The sequence below is a fragment of the Macaca thibetana genome, chromosome 11, assembly GCF_024542745.1.
Source record: "Macaca thibetana thibetana isolate TM-01 chromosome 11, ASM2454274v1, whole genome shotgun sequence".
Classification (NCBI taxonomy): domain Eukaryota; kingdom Metazoa; phylum Chordata; class Mammalia; order Primates; family Cercopithecidae; genus Macaca; species Macaca thibetana.
The window spans coordinates 61,274,950-61,288,657 of NC_065588.1; the positions used below are offsets into that span (position 1 = coordinate 61,274,950).

The 13,708-nt window shown below is 38.6% G+C and overlaps 1 protein-coding gene and 1 non-coding gene across 2 annotated transcripts in view; one reads left to right on the top strand and one right to left on the bottom strand.

Moving 5' to 3' along the window:
* The window catches only part of WIF1 (WNT inhibitory factor 1), a 71,730-nt gene that overhangs the window by 37,149 nt on the left and 20,873 nt on the right, over positions 1-13,708 (bottom strand). The gene's annotated exons all lie outside the window — the stretch shown is intronic.
* On the top strand, positions 8,058-8,164 carry LOC126931962 (U6 spliceosomal RNA). Its single transcript, XR_007718057.1, has one exon. It is a non-coding gene; the product is annotated as a U6 spliceosomal RNA (small nuclear RNA).

Genomic DNA, 13,708 nt, shown 5'->3' on the forward strand with positions numbered 1-13,708 from the left:
ATTAGGTCATATTTTTCTTAGTTTAGCTCTAGGTAGTTTTCTTAAATTCTTTAGTATTTTTTCATTGAATCCACATGGACAGTATTAACTTATTTGATTTTAAAAGGAGGAAAAAAAACCACAGACTTTCCCCCTTAGCTTAATGTTTTGAAAAAATGCATTAGATATTTTCATAAAGGTTATGAGAAGTGCCTTAATTTGAAATTTTTGTTCAAGTAATTGCAATTGCATATTTCAGAATACTATGTTACAAGATATCCTAATGAGTTCCTACCTAAGAGTCAAACAGAAAAAAAAGTCTGTAACCTCTTGGTTACTGATTTTCAAGGTCCAAAACTAGTCTTACGAAAGAAGATTTTAAGAACAGTCATGTATTCGATAAATTTTATTTTACACTTTAGAAAAAGTCATTGCCTAGAAGGTAGAACATACTTGGCTCTTTTAATCTTCTTTTAAGCTCTTCTAGTCATTTGCTATTTAAAAGTTGTTACTCATACATGCATTATTCATTCTGTTTAAGAAAAAGAGAAACTAAGGCAGAATTGAAAATTTCCTGAGGAGTACTGATGATGACAAGCCATAATCCAAGGACTAACTAAATCTATGTGGCCAACTTCAATTGTCCTCCTAATCCCCAAGAAATTCTTGTAAACATCACTAGTCTTTCCCTTCTCGTACACACGACAGTTTCATAGTTTCCCCTCAGGTATGCTGTCCCATTCCTGCTATCTTCTCTCAACTGATGTCAATATCCACAAAGAAAACAGAGATTACTATATACGAATCCTCTCAACATTCCCCCCATCTATCTACAAATAGTCTATCCATATCCAATCCTGGTTCCTTTCCATATCCTCTGGCCCCATTATTTATGCCACTTGTGCTCATGTAGGTGATGAAAAGATTAAAAACCCTGTCTCCACCATCATTATCATGCTTTTAAAAGTCAATAACCACGGCCTCAGTTTTCTTGCCCATCAGTCTTTACTACAGTATGGTTTTTGCCCCAGTCACTATTAAAATTTCTCATAAAAGGTTACTGATGACCTCCAAGCTGTTGTCCAATGAGCCCTTTCCCACCTTTCTCTCTCCTGTCATCTATGAAAATTTTTAATGACAATTAACTTCTCCTTCTCTTCTTTTTTGATGTATACATAACAACTCTCTCTGAGTTTTCCTTCTTCTCCAGTCACTTTCTCTAGTCACCTTCTCATGCTCTTCTCTCTATAATTGCACCTCAAAAAAAAAGAAAGTTCTGAATGTGGGTCTATGCATCCTTAGAGAACCCATAGCTTTGATGTTCATATGCATATGAATATCTTTCTGGGGGGGGGCCGACTGTAGCTTTCATCACATTCTCAAAAGAATCTGACTCAAAAAAGTTAAGAACCATTGTCTTAAATGTTGATGTTCCCAGGAAACAACTACTTGTCTGCTCTTCTGGCTTATGCTCTCTTCTTGGGGGCATCTTATCTACTTCTATGACTTCAAATTACACCTACATTTCATTAGCCTCCAAGTTTTTTATCTCCAGTTTTCACCCTTCTCCTAATCTCTAGATTCATACTGACAACTGTCTACCAGACATCTCCTTTCGGACTTAACATTGGAAAGATAATGGACTAACTCATTATCTTCCCAATGAGGCTGTTCATTAGTATTCCTTAAGAAAGCATAATATACCTATTACCCAAGACATAAACTTGGCGGTTTTTCTAGACTCCAAACTTCTTTCTTACCACCTACCTCCACAAATTTTCATTGATTTCTCAGCTTTATTCCTGTCTTTTCCTTTCCAATGTTACAACCAAAATTCAGACATTTCTCCCTCATGGTCCTGTGCCCTAACCTACCTCCCTGGTACCTCATGCTCTCCAGATTTATTCCCTCAATCCCCTCAATCGGCACCATCATCCAATTTTTCTTCTTAAATGCCAACTGGAATATATCACTGCTCCTACTTAACACCCTTAATGGTTTCTTATTACAATGAAGACTTTGGCTACAACTTTCTCTCCAGCTCTGCCCACCAGCCTCTTCTCCCACATCCTGCCTCACAAGTCTTTGATCTGGCCATAGCAAACTTCAAGTTAACTGAGCCATTAGCCTCTGTCACGAATCTTATTTCATACTCTATGCCTGGAGTGTCCACTCCCTGCACTCGTCCACAAAACAAATTTTGACTTACCTCTCTAAGCTGGAATGAGATGTCATCTCTTTGGTAAAACTTCCCTTGCTACAGATGCTTCTTTCCCTTTTCTTCATCTTTACTATTGTACTTATAGTAAAAATCTGTTTTCTTGTCTCTTCTCCTTGGCCCCTATCCCAATTAAACTCTCCTCATTGGAAGGGAATTTTTCTCTTCCTATTTGAATCCACAGTGACTAATCTATTTTTTGTGGCTCAAAAACTGTTTCTAAAAAATGAATGCGAACATTGGGTTAAGTTAGTATAGTCTAAAAAATAGGTAAGTCACTTTTTACCATGTCCATTCAAGTCACGAAATTTCTGCCAAGGCATTGGGTCCCAGTCAGCAGTCAGCGGGAAATGGGAAAAGGAGTCAACAAGGGAGACTAAGTTGGTCCAGAGCTGAGTCTTGAAGGGAGAAAGTCAACAGTCCAAATAACAATGGCCACGAGCCTGCGGAGAATGTGGGTGAAATCTGGGCTAGAGTGAGACCAGCTTGGCTTGAATTCTAACTCTACTATTTACTAGCTGGCCTTGCATACAGGCTTAGCCTCACATTCATTCAACACATATGTATGGCATGTGCCAGGCGTAAGGCATTATGAGTGCCTGAGATGCCAAGCTGAGTCAAAACAGACCTAGTATTTGTCCTTATGGAGCTTGCAGGCTGGAAGGGAGCTGACCATTAATCAAGTAAGTAAAAAATTAAGACTGTGATAAAGGGCTTCAGAGAAGTACACGGGGTTCTTTGAGAATGTGTACTTTGGCTTAACTTGGGGGTCAGGAACAGCTTGCTTGAGAAAGGATGGCAGAACTGAGATCTGCTCAGTGAGCAGATTTTAAACAGGTGAAGGAGGGGCAGCTTTTTAAGCAGAGGAAAGATCAGTTGCATAAGCTCTGGGAGGACTCTGGCAAGCTTGAGGAACCCAAGGAAGCCAGTGGCTACTTTGCAGTGCTGTTGTGAGGATCAAATAATGCATGTAAAGTAGGTGCAAATGTTGGCACATTGTAAGCAGTCAACAAATGCTAGTTACTATACACAGGATCAATATAAAGTCCCTTATTGGTGCAGTGTGGTAGCAGGAGTCCCTAGACAGTGGCAATACCCATAGGAAAAAGCAGCTTGGAGATTCCTGGGTGATGGGAGCTGGAGGGGTGTGATCAACGGAGGGTCTCTGTAATGCATTGTGGGTATAGGGAGTAAGGTTCAGAATGAAAGAAGGGACGGTAAAAATAGTCCCAAACAACCTTCCTTTTCTAGTTCAAGTTAGCACATACAGGCAAAGTTGGAATTATCTTATTTCTTTAACTTTAAAATAAATTAGAAATGTCTTATCAAATTATTAATTTGCAGGAAATTTAAAGGGTAGAGAAACAAGTTAAACTACACCACAAAGATGTAATCAGTAAAATCCAGACTATGGAAAACTCTATGGGGCAAAAACCTAGTTTCTTTAATACAAATTTGAAGGAATGAAAAAAAGAAATACATGGAGAGGAAATCTCCATATATTTTCCAGAATTATGCAAGACAAGTATTTTATATATTGTGTATATATTCCATATATAATATATATTATACATTACATATATTATTCTCAGTATTATACAAGGAAATCTCCATGTATTTCCCAGTATTATACAAGGCGAAACTACAAAAGAAGTCTTATTCCCTACCTTTGAGAATCTCTGATAATAATGCTATTTGCCTGAACTTAGCTAATAAGAGTATCTGCTTCTGTTTAAATTAAATTCAATATTGTATCCTATATAACCAATTTCCTGTATTACAGTTTGAATAAAGAGAAATCACAGACTAGGTAAAATGGTATTGTGATTAAATTCTACTATGTTTATATTTCCAAAAGTAAGTTTGATTTTCATAAGTCTTGCCTTTTACCCTAGGAATCCATTTCAACCAATAGCTCTGATCAAAGGTTTAAAAGTAAATTAATTCCAATCAATTAAGAACAAAATCTTTTCCAAATTGAGATACACACAGAAGAGAAAATCATTATATCTGGCTGATCTTTCCACGTTCATGCCTTCTTTCATTCATTCACCCAGTAAATATTTACTGAGTTTATACCATGTGCCAGGTTCTGCTCTAGGCACTAGGGATGCAGCAGTCAACAAAAGAAGTAAAAACCCTTGGCCCTCATGGAGCCTACTTCTGATGTGATAAAGAAGAGGAGACACATAATTTTTAAATAAATATTTAAATTAACATATAATATATCAAGTAATGACGGGCACTATGTGGAAGACTTCAGTAGAGAAAGATGATAGAGAATAAAATGTGGCACATATACACCGTGGAATACTATGCAGCTATAAAAAAGAATGAGTTCATGTCCTTTGCAGGGACATGGATGAAGCTGGAAACCATCATTCTCAGCAAACTAACACAGGAACAGGAAACCAAACACCACATGTTCTCACTTATAAGTGGGAGTTGAACAACGAGAACACAGGGAGGGGAACATCACACACTGGGGCTTGTTGTGGGGTGGGGGGCTAGAGGAGGGATAGCATTAGGAGAAACCTAATGTAGACGACGGGTTGATGGGTGCAGCAAATCACCATGGCACGTGTATACCTATGTAACAAACCTGCAAGTTCTGCACATGTATCCCAGAACATATATATATATATGCATGGTAGGGGATTGCTGTTTCAGAGAGGACAGACTCAGAAGACTGCTGGGCTGGGATGTTTTACTAGAGACTGGAATCAAGTGAGAGGGCAAGCTATGCAGATATCTGGGGGAAGAGCAGAGGGAATGCTTAGTGCCAAGTCCTTCAGGTAGCAGCGTACCTGGCACATTCATGAAAATAGCGAAGAGGCCAGTGTGACTGTACCAGAGCAGATGGGTACCATGGTTACGAGCATGCAGCTCAAGGGGAAGCAATGCCTTAACCCACGCAAAGCTGTCTGGAAATCCCAGAGGAGGAACCCAGGAAAGCGCCCATAATAACAAGATCAGTTTTAAACATCCTCTGGGGCCAGAGGAAACTCTGTAGGTGACGTCAACTCCTGTCTGCCTCTTACCTCTGATCTCTCTTGTCCATGATCCCGCTCCTGGAGGAACTAGACCCTACTGAGAAGGGTCTACCATGTTGCAAACAACCACGCTGCAGCTAAGGGAGAGGAGAATCTTAACTTTAAATAAAGGTCAGAATTTTAACTACCACACAGGAGATTTTAATTACTGCCATGAGAATCATCTTAGCACTAAAGTAATCAGAGGACATTTTATTATCTCAGGCTGACTACAGAAATCCCAGGATCTGCCTGAGCATCCATCCAAAGACCCAGAGAGAAAGTAGCCTAGTGATAGGTTTGCAGGAGCCGCTGTGAGAGAGAGTAAAGATCGCTCTGTCTGATTACACATGATGGCATTTTGCTGCTTTGGTGTAATAATTTATGTAAGGATGTTAAGAGTAAAAGAGGGGCAGCAGATCTGCCATTTGTAACGTTAGCCAAACTCACAGTCTGTTTTTTTTTTGTTTGTTTTTTGCCTGCTTAACACATGCCAGAATATTAGGACACACCTGAACCCTCCTTCATTGCTTTTTACCTATATTAAGTTACACCTTAGCTTTTCCACTTCTAAGAGTTGGTTTCTGCAAATTTTGAGTACTTGCAATTCCTGTTCCTAGATGCATACCTATTTAATGGTAATCACTCTCTTCTGAAAGCACAGCATATGACAGTATTTTACAGTCAAAATAAATGATTATATGACAAATGAGAGCAGACACTATAGTTAGTCAAGTTGATTCATTAAAAATATACATACACACACATAGACACATTAAAGTTGAATCAACTGTCATCTTTTAGTGATGACTGTTGATCTGATGTGATGAGAGTTCCCACACGTGGATAGGTGGATTCGGCTCCTGGATGGTCTGGAACATCGTTAACTCATACAGACTGATTCTGGCCCCGGTTCAAACTTCTAAGCCTTTGTTCTTGAGGCTCAGAGGATGGCTTTGAAGTTCAGGATAAAGCTCTTCTAACACACAATTACCAAAGAATAACCTTTTGATTATGATCTCATGAAAGTATAATCAATAACTTACATAAGTTAAAACCATGGCAAACAGTGATGGTTCTGTAATTGGACCTTTATGAATTCCATATGTTACAATCTCTGCATTAGCTAACAGTTCTGCATAATATACATATCTCTTTCCCAAACATAGTCGCTGAACTTTCTTAAAAGACTATGAAACTTTTCACAGCTACTGTCAGCCTTGAACTCTTCAAACCCCTAAGCGTGGGTGTAGTACCTAAAGGGCAGGATTTTTGGAAAGTCTGAAAGGACAAATATTTCTCCCAGATCCAATAAACTGTCATTTGCGGAAAGCAATTTAATCAAAGACAGTAACTTTTTAACCTAATCACATGGCTTGTGTGCTTTGAAAAATATATCGGGGGGAAAAAAAAGACTTCCAACAAATCATTGTTAAAATATGAGTGAAAATATATTCATTTAGCAAAGACATGCTCTCATGTGAAGATCCCAAATGCCTGGGAAGCCATTATGTCATTAACCACATTATCTAGGATTTATATTTGCTTTCTCTTTCTCATTAAGTGAAATTGCATTATTAGCAAATTAGAAAGGTGGGTGTTTAGCGTAGCTTGATTGCCTTCACTTTGGGAGGAAGGGCAGTAAGCATGAAAAAAACAAAACCAACAGAATTTTCTGATCTATCTAAGGGGGCAACAAAGAAGTGTGAATTGAAGGAGCACTTAATGACAGAATAAAAGATATCCAAGGAAAGATTAGTCCCATCTTTTTGTACTAAACATGAGATCTTTAAAGAGAGATGAATATGTAAAGCCAAATGCAATAAATGAAGAGGGCACACATCAAAGGAGTTATTTTTGTGTCTTGGCTTCTTCCTTCTCAATAACTATTACTAACTTCCCTCCCATTCCCCACTCTATCATCACCTTAGTCAATTTTGTTACCTGTTATCATGGATTCTCCTCCTCCTCCTCCTCCTCCTCCTCCTTCTTCTTCTTCTTCTTTTTTTTTTTTTTTTTTTTTTTAACAAGGTCTTTCTCTGTCACCCGGGCTAAAATGCAGTGGTGCAATTTTGACTCACTGCAGCCTCCATCTCCTGGGCTCAATCCATCCTCCCACCTCAACCTCTGCAGTAGCTGGGACTACAGGTGCATGCCACCACATCAGGCTAATTTTTTTTTTTTGTTTGTTTGTTTTTTGGTAGAGGCAGGGTCTTACTATGTTGCCTAGGCTGGTCTTGAACTCCTAGGCTAAAGCAATCCTCCTGCCTCGGGTCTCCCAAACTACTAGGATTACAGGTGTGAGCCATAGTGCCCAGCTTGAATTTTTCTTTATTTTGGAACATATTTGAAAGTTGCCAAAGCCAGGTCTGAGCAAATTTGTAGGTCTCTAGATTCTCTAGTTCAAAATAGCATGCTCAAGCAATCCTTGTGGCTCTATTGCCACTATAGAGAACTTTTCCTCTTGTAACTATGTTAGTAGCTTTCAAATTAGAAATACTGACTCACAATGCATTCATTGTACTCATTTGTATTAAAAATATGATATTTGGCCCCATATCTCCTCTATTTGATTATAATTCCTAGAGGCAGAGATGATAACGATCTATCAGTCTATTTTCAATAGTCCAGTTTATTTTGTAAAGGTAATTTCAAATGTCTTGCACACAAAAAAAGGATGATCAAAGACCAGTAACAGCAAAGGGGAGAGAGATCAGGTTTTTGAATATCTTCAGTATAACTAAAGAAAATATCAGTGAGCTTATTAGGACTCCAGTTGTAATAGAAGGAAATAGGCTACATAAAGAAGAAAAGAAAAGAAACAGATTTTGCTCACTTCGGCAGCACATATACTAAAATTGAAACGATACAGAGAAGGTTAGCATGGCCCCTGTGCCAGGATGACATGCAAATTCGTGAAACATTCCATATTTTTCAAAACTTAATTAAAGATGGATTAAATACTTAAATGTAAAACCCAAAATCATAAAAACCCTGGAAGAAAACCTAAGCATACCATTCAGGACATAGGCATGGGCAAAGACTTCATGACTAAAACACCAAAAGCAATTTCAACAAAAGCCAAAATTGACAAATGGGATCTAAATAAACTAAAGAGCTTCTGCACAGCAAAAGAATCTATCATCAGAATGAACAAGCGACCTACAGAATGGGAGAAAATGTTTGCAATCTACCCAACTGACAAAGGTCTAATATCCAGAATCTACAAGGAACTTAAACAAATTTACAAGAAACAAACAACCCCATCAAAAAGTGGGCAAAGGATATGAACAGACACTTCTCAAAAGAAGACATAAGTGCGGCCAACAAATACATAAAAATAAGCTCATTATCACTGATCATTAGAGAAATGCAAATCAAAACCACAAGGAGATACCATCTCATGCCAGTTAGAATGGCAATCATTAAAAAGTCTAGAAACAACAGATGCTGGTGAGGATGTGGAGAAATAGGAATGCTTTTACACTGTTGGTGGGAGTGTAAATTAGTTCAACCATTGTGGAAGACAGTGCGGCAATTTCTCAAGGATCTAGAACCAGAAATACCATTTGACCCAGCAATCCCATTACTGGGTATATATCCAAAGTATAATAAATCATTCTATTATAAAGACACACACACACACGTGTGTTTATTGCAGCACTGTTTACAATAGCAAAGACTTGTAGCCAACTCAAATGCCCATCAATGATAGACTGGATAAAGAAAATGTGGCATGTATACACCATAGAATGCTATGCAGCCATAAAAAAGAATGAGATCATGTCCTTTGCAGGGACATGGATGAAGCTGGAATCCATCATTCTTAGCAAACTAACACAGGAACAGAAACCCAAACAACACATGTTCTCATTCATAAATGGCAGTTGAACAATGAGAACACATGGACACAGGGAGGAGAACAACAGACACTGGGGCCTGTCAGTGGTGGAGGGCAAGGGGAGGGAGAACATTAGGAGAAACACCTAATGCATGTGGGACTTAAAACCTAGATGACAGGTTGATAGGTGCAGCAAACCAGCGTGGCACACATATACCTATGTAACAAACCTGCACATTCTGCACATGTATCCCAGAACTTAAAAAAAAAAAAAAAAGAAAGAAACAGATCAATAGAAAAAAACTCGAGGTATCCAAATCAGCAAGGCTGATGTAATCTGGTTGATGATTTGTGTGGATGTATGGACACTAAGAGCTCTGAAAACTGGGCCTCTTTTATTCACCTTAGAAAAAAAAAAAAGAACAGCTCTGAGAATTATACACCAGTCAGTATCAATATTTGTTTTCATGGCTTTATTAATGGCTAGATGAACAACCTAGATACCAACATAGAGTCACAAGATGCAAGCCATGCCATATTAAATTGATGTCTTTGCTCAAAAGGGAGGACAGGAAACAACAGAGATATCTACCTCCATAGTTACAAAATGGGAAATCTAGCCTCTACCATTCTAGGGGATGGCTAAACAATAGACTTAAGAGCCACACCCAAAGCAAAAACCTGTATCAGCCTGGTGGACACATTGCGTGGTATTTTATTCAGGTTAGTCTCAGAAACCAATCTATTAGATACTCTTGTTAGTGACTTTGACAAAAGATATGATAGAGACATATCTTTGCCTTTATCAATTCCTGATGTTTTCAAAATGTATAGAAATGTATACAAAATGTATACAAATATGAAGGTGCTCACGTTGCCTACTTCTTTTTCCTACTTTTCCCACTCCCAAGTCTTATCATTGATTCATACTAGTCTATGTTACTTTTCCTGATCCCTCCAAAATCACTTTGTTTCAAAAAATCAAGTCCTTCCTCAACATTTATTTCTAAATTATCTCCTGCCCAGAGAGTAAATCTTTCCACAGAACTCTTTCTGTTGCCATTTTTATAATTACCTTAGCATTGTCTTTTATGTATTTCTGTCTTTGGTGTTTTCCCTTAATTTTCTTTGATTGTATCATATCACTTGTGTGATATGATTAGAGGAAAATAAAATTCAAAATGTTATAGTATCATAGAGGAAAAACATGTTTACTAAATGGAAGAAGTGAGGAAGAGAGGAGTTTTAATTCTAGGATTGGCAGATTCTGGTGAAAAGAACTCATCTCCAAGAAGGAGCCAAAGTTATAAAACAAATTAAGAGAAGGACAACAGCACATCAGGGTTAGTACATGTTGTGCTAGCATAATGTCTTTCCTGCTCCAGAGGCAGTGGATAAAGTAAGTCAATTTATGGACACAGACTTTTAGAAATAGGTTAACATAGGGTCAGGCCAATTTTTCAAAGTCATGTAAAAATAGTACTATTTTTAAACATATATATTATCTGACTGTTAAACACTTTTCAACTCTGTTTGAAAAATCTGTATCTGTAGTTCCTTTTGATGCTGTTGGAATGTCCATAATAAGGAATCTCAGAGAGCTTTGTAAACAGGCCAGTCTTCACAAAGCCCTTCTAAGGGAAAATAGCAGATCACAACACTTATACTACTTTAGAGCTGGAAAAATTCTAAGAGATCATATGGGGAAGTGGAGGACCAGGTAGGTTAATTTACATTTCCAAAGCCCAACCAGTCAGGACTGGCTCAGCATGCTTTCCATGATACCATATGGCCCCCACACAAACTACTTCCATTTTGCTATTGTTCAATACCTACCATGTCCTGGGCACTGTGCTGGGCAAAATGGATCATGGCCAGAACTGAGTCACCAAGTAAGCCTGCAACTAGCCCTCTCAGCTACTGCCTCAGAATTGAACATTAAAGTCTCTGTGTGTGTGTGTGTGTGTGTGTGTGTGTGTGTGTGTGTGTGTGTACTGGACAACACAAAAACAGATCAATGGCCTTCCCCATACTCCATTCCAGAGAAAAACTGTAGGTAACTTTTTCTCTCCACATTTTATAGGAGTGTGATATGGTGATGTTGTATCCTAAGACTGAAGTACAGTGAAAAACTCTGCCCTGGTTGTCAAAAAACATGTGCCCTTTAGCTAGCTCTGTTGCTAACTCCTTCTGAGAAGTCGGTCATCATTTCTAGTCCTTGGTTTCCTCATCTGAAAAGTGAGGTGGTTGAACTAATCTTTAATATTCCCTCCCTTCTAAAAGTTCAGAATTCTAAGGAAGCCCTTAGCAATTTCTTCTAAGATTATATTAATATAGAGTCCTGAGCATTTGGGAAGAGAATATAGCTCATTCTGCGTACATACCTAGGTAGAGAATTGATGAGCTCAAAGTAGACTTAGGTCTTAAAGTCCCAGCATAATTGTTCTGTGCTCTCAGTGACCTAAGATCTAATAAGCAATCTTCTCGGAAACACATGCAAACCTAGAAATTTGGTGCATACATCTCTTTGGAGACATATCTTTGCCTTTATCAATTCCTGATGTTTTCAAAATGTATAGACATCTTTTGATAGCCAATTTATGAGATTACTTAGAGTGAGCCAATGGGAATGGTTCAGAATGATTTCCCTCCATCAGATCTGCCCATTTCCCTCCATCAGATCTGCCCATTTCCCTCCTGTTTGCCGCATGTTCACCGCAGCAGATTTTGCTCAAATAAGCCACGTGATGCTCCTGCCTTTGAAGTGGCTACAGAAGATGCTCTGCAGCAGAGAGGCCAGCAGTCTATAAACAATAATTTGTGTATGACTACCAGGCTCCCGTTCTCCCCTACCCGCCACCTTGAACTGTTTTATTCCATAGAGAGCAAATTTAGCAGAAGTTAACAGACACTTCAAAGCCTGAAACAGAGTATTTACTCAGATATCAAGACGGCTGGTTCAAGTGAAGCCAGCTCTTTGGCTGCCTGGGTACTTTCTCCAAAGACTCTCCTGTATCTACTCTTTCCTCTTCTTCCACTTTGATATACAGCTCTGGGAGCACTGATTAGCAAGTTAATTTGCCTTTTCTTTTACAAGCACCCATAAGAATGTATTTGTTAGCTCAGTTTCCTCATTTTTAAGCAATGTAGTACACACATTCTTTCTCTTTTTTTTTTTTTTTTTTTTGAGACGGAGTCTCGCTCTGTAGCCCAGGCTGGAGTGCAGTGGCCGGATCTCAGCTCACTGCAAGCTCCGCCTCCCGGGTTCACGCCATTCTCCGGCCTCAGCCTCCCGAGTAGCTGGGACTACAGGCACCCGCCACCTCGCCCGGCTAGTTTTTTGTATTTCTTAGTAGAGACGGGGTTTCACCAGGTTAGCCAGGATGGTCTCGATCTCCTGACCTCGTGATCCACCCGTCTCGGCCTCCCAAAGTGCTGGGATTACAGGCTTGAGCCACCGCGCCCAGCCCATTCTTTCTCTTAAAAAGTCCTATTTTCCAGCCAGTAATGACAATAACTCTTTGTTTTGACGTTGATCCACTTGTTAATCCCACTCTATTTTGTCCTTAAGAAAATTGAGGAAATAACACCTCTGAGCATTGGGAGAATAAATTGCTTAATATTAAAAAAATGTTAAAGCATTTCTACAAAAATAAATGTTCCAAACTCTGTCATTTTAAAATATTTATGAATAAACGCATGTGTACATGTATATGAAGCATACAAAGAAACTCATAAAAATATTTTACTCCTTCATTTAAAAGTAGTAGAAAATATGCTTCCTTATTATGTTCAAAAGGAATTACTTGGTTTATTTTTTAGGAATTACCTACTAGTTTTGTATTTGTAGGCTAGAAGTACAATTTATAATGTAGTATCCATCTGATGGGTCCCGTGTTCACAGTTATAGTCATCCCCATGCAAAGCCTCTAAACTTGAGGGACCTTAACAGCCCTGATGAAAAGGGAGGAGGATCACTCACCTACCACTTACTGATCCCCCACTGCCCCCTACAGTATAAAATTCCTACTGAGAAAAACTAGTCCTAACTGAACAAAAATGTAGGCACAAATCAACAATTATCATTACTACTTGGAAAGCTTCATTTGGAGGATTTTTAAAAAGCAACAAAAGCATACTGAAAAAGAGATTCTTGAATAATTCTGCTGGAAGTATGGAGTAGTCATTACGAGCCATTCAGCAATAATGTATGTGCCAAGAGCCCATAGAATAATTGGCAATTTGACTCAGAAATTCCGCTTCTGGAACTCAGTCTTATGGCAGACATCCTAAAACAGAAAAAGCTTTATGCATCAAGTTGTTCTTCACAGTGTTAATTGTAATAGTAAAATATATACACATATATATATATGTAAAATTTAAATAGAATGTTTAAATAAACCACAGAATAGGGCCAGGCATGGTGGCTCACACCTGTAATGCCAGCGCTTTGGGAGGCTGAGGTGGAAGGATCACTTGAGCCCAGGAGTTCAAGACTAGCTTGGGCAACATAGTGAGATCCCATCTCTACAAAAACGAAATAATAAAATACCACAAAATATTGTGTAGCCACTTAAAAAAACCATGTTTACAGAGTATGTAATAACATGGGAAACTACCCTACTGCCCTTAAGCAAA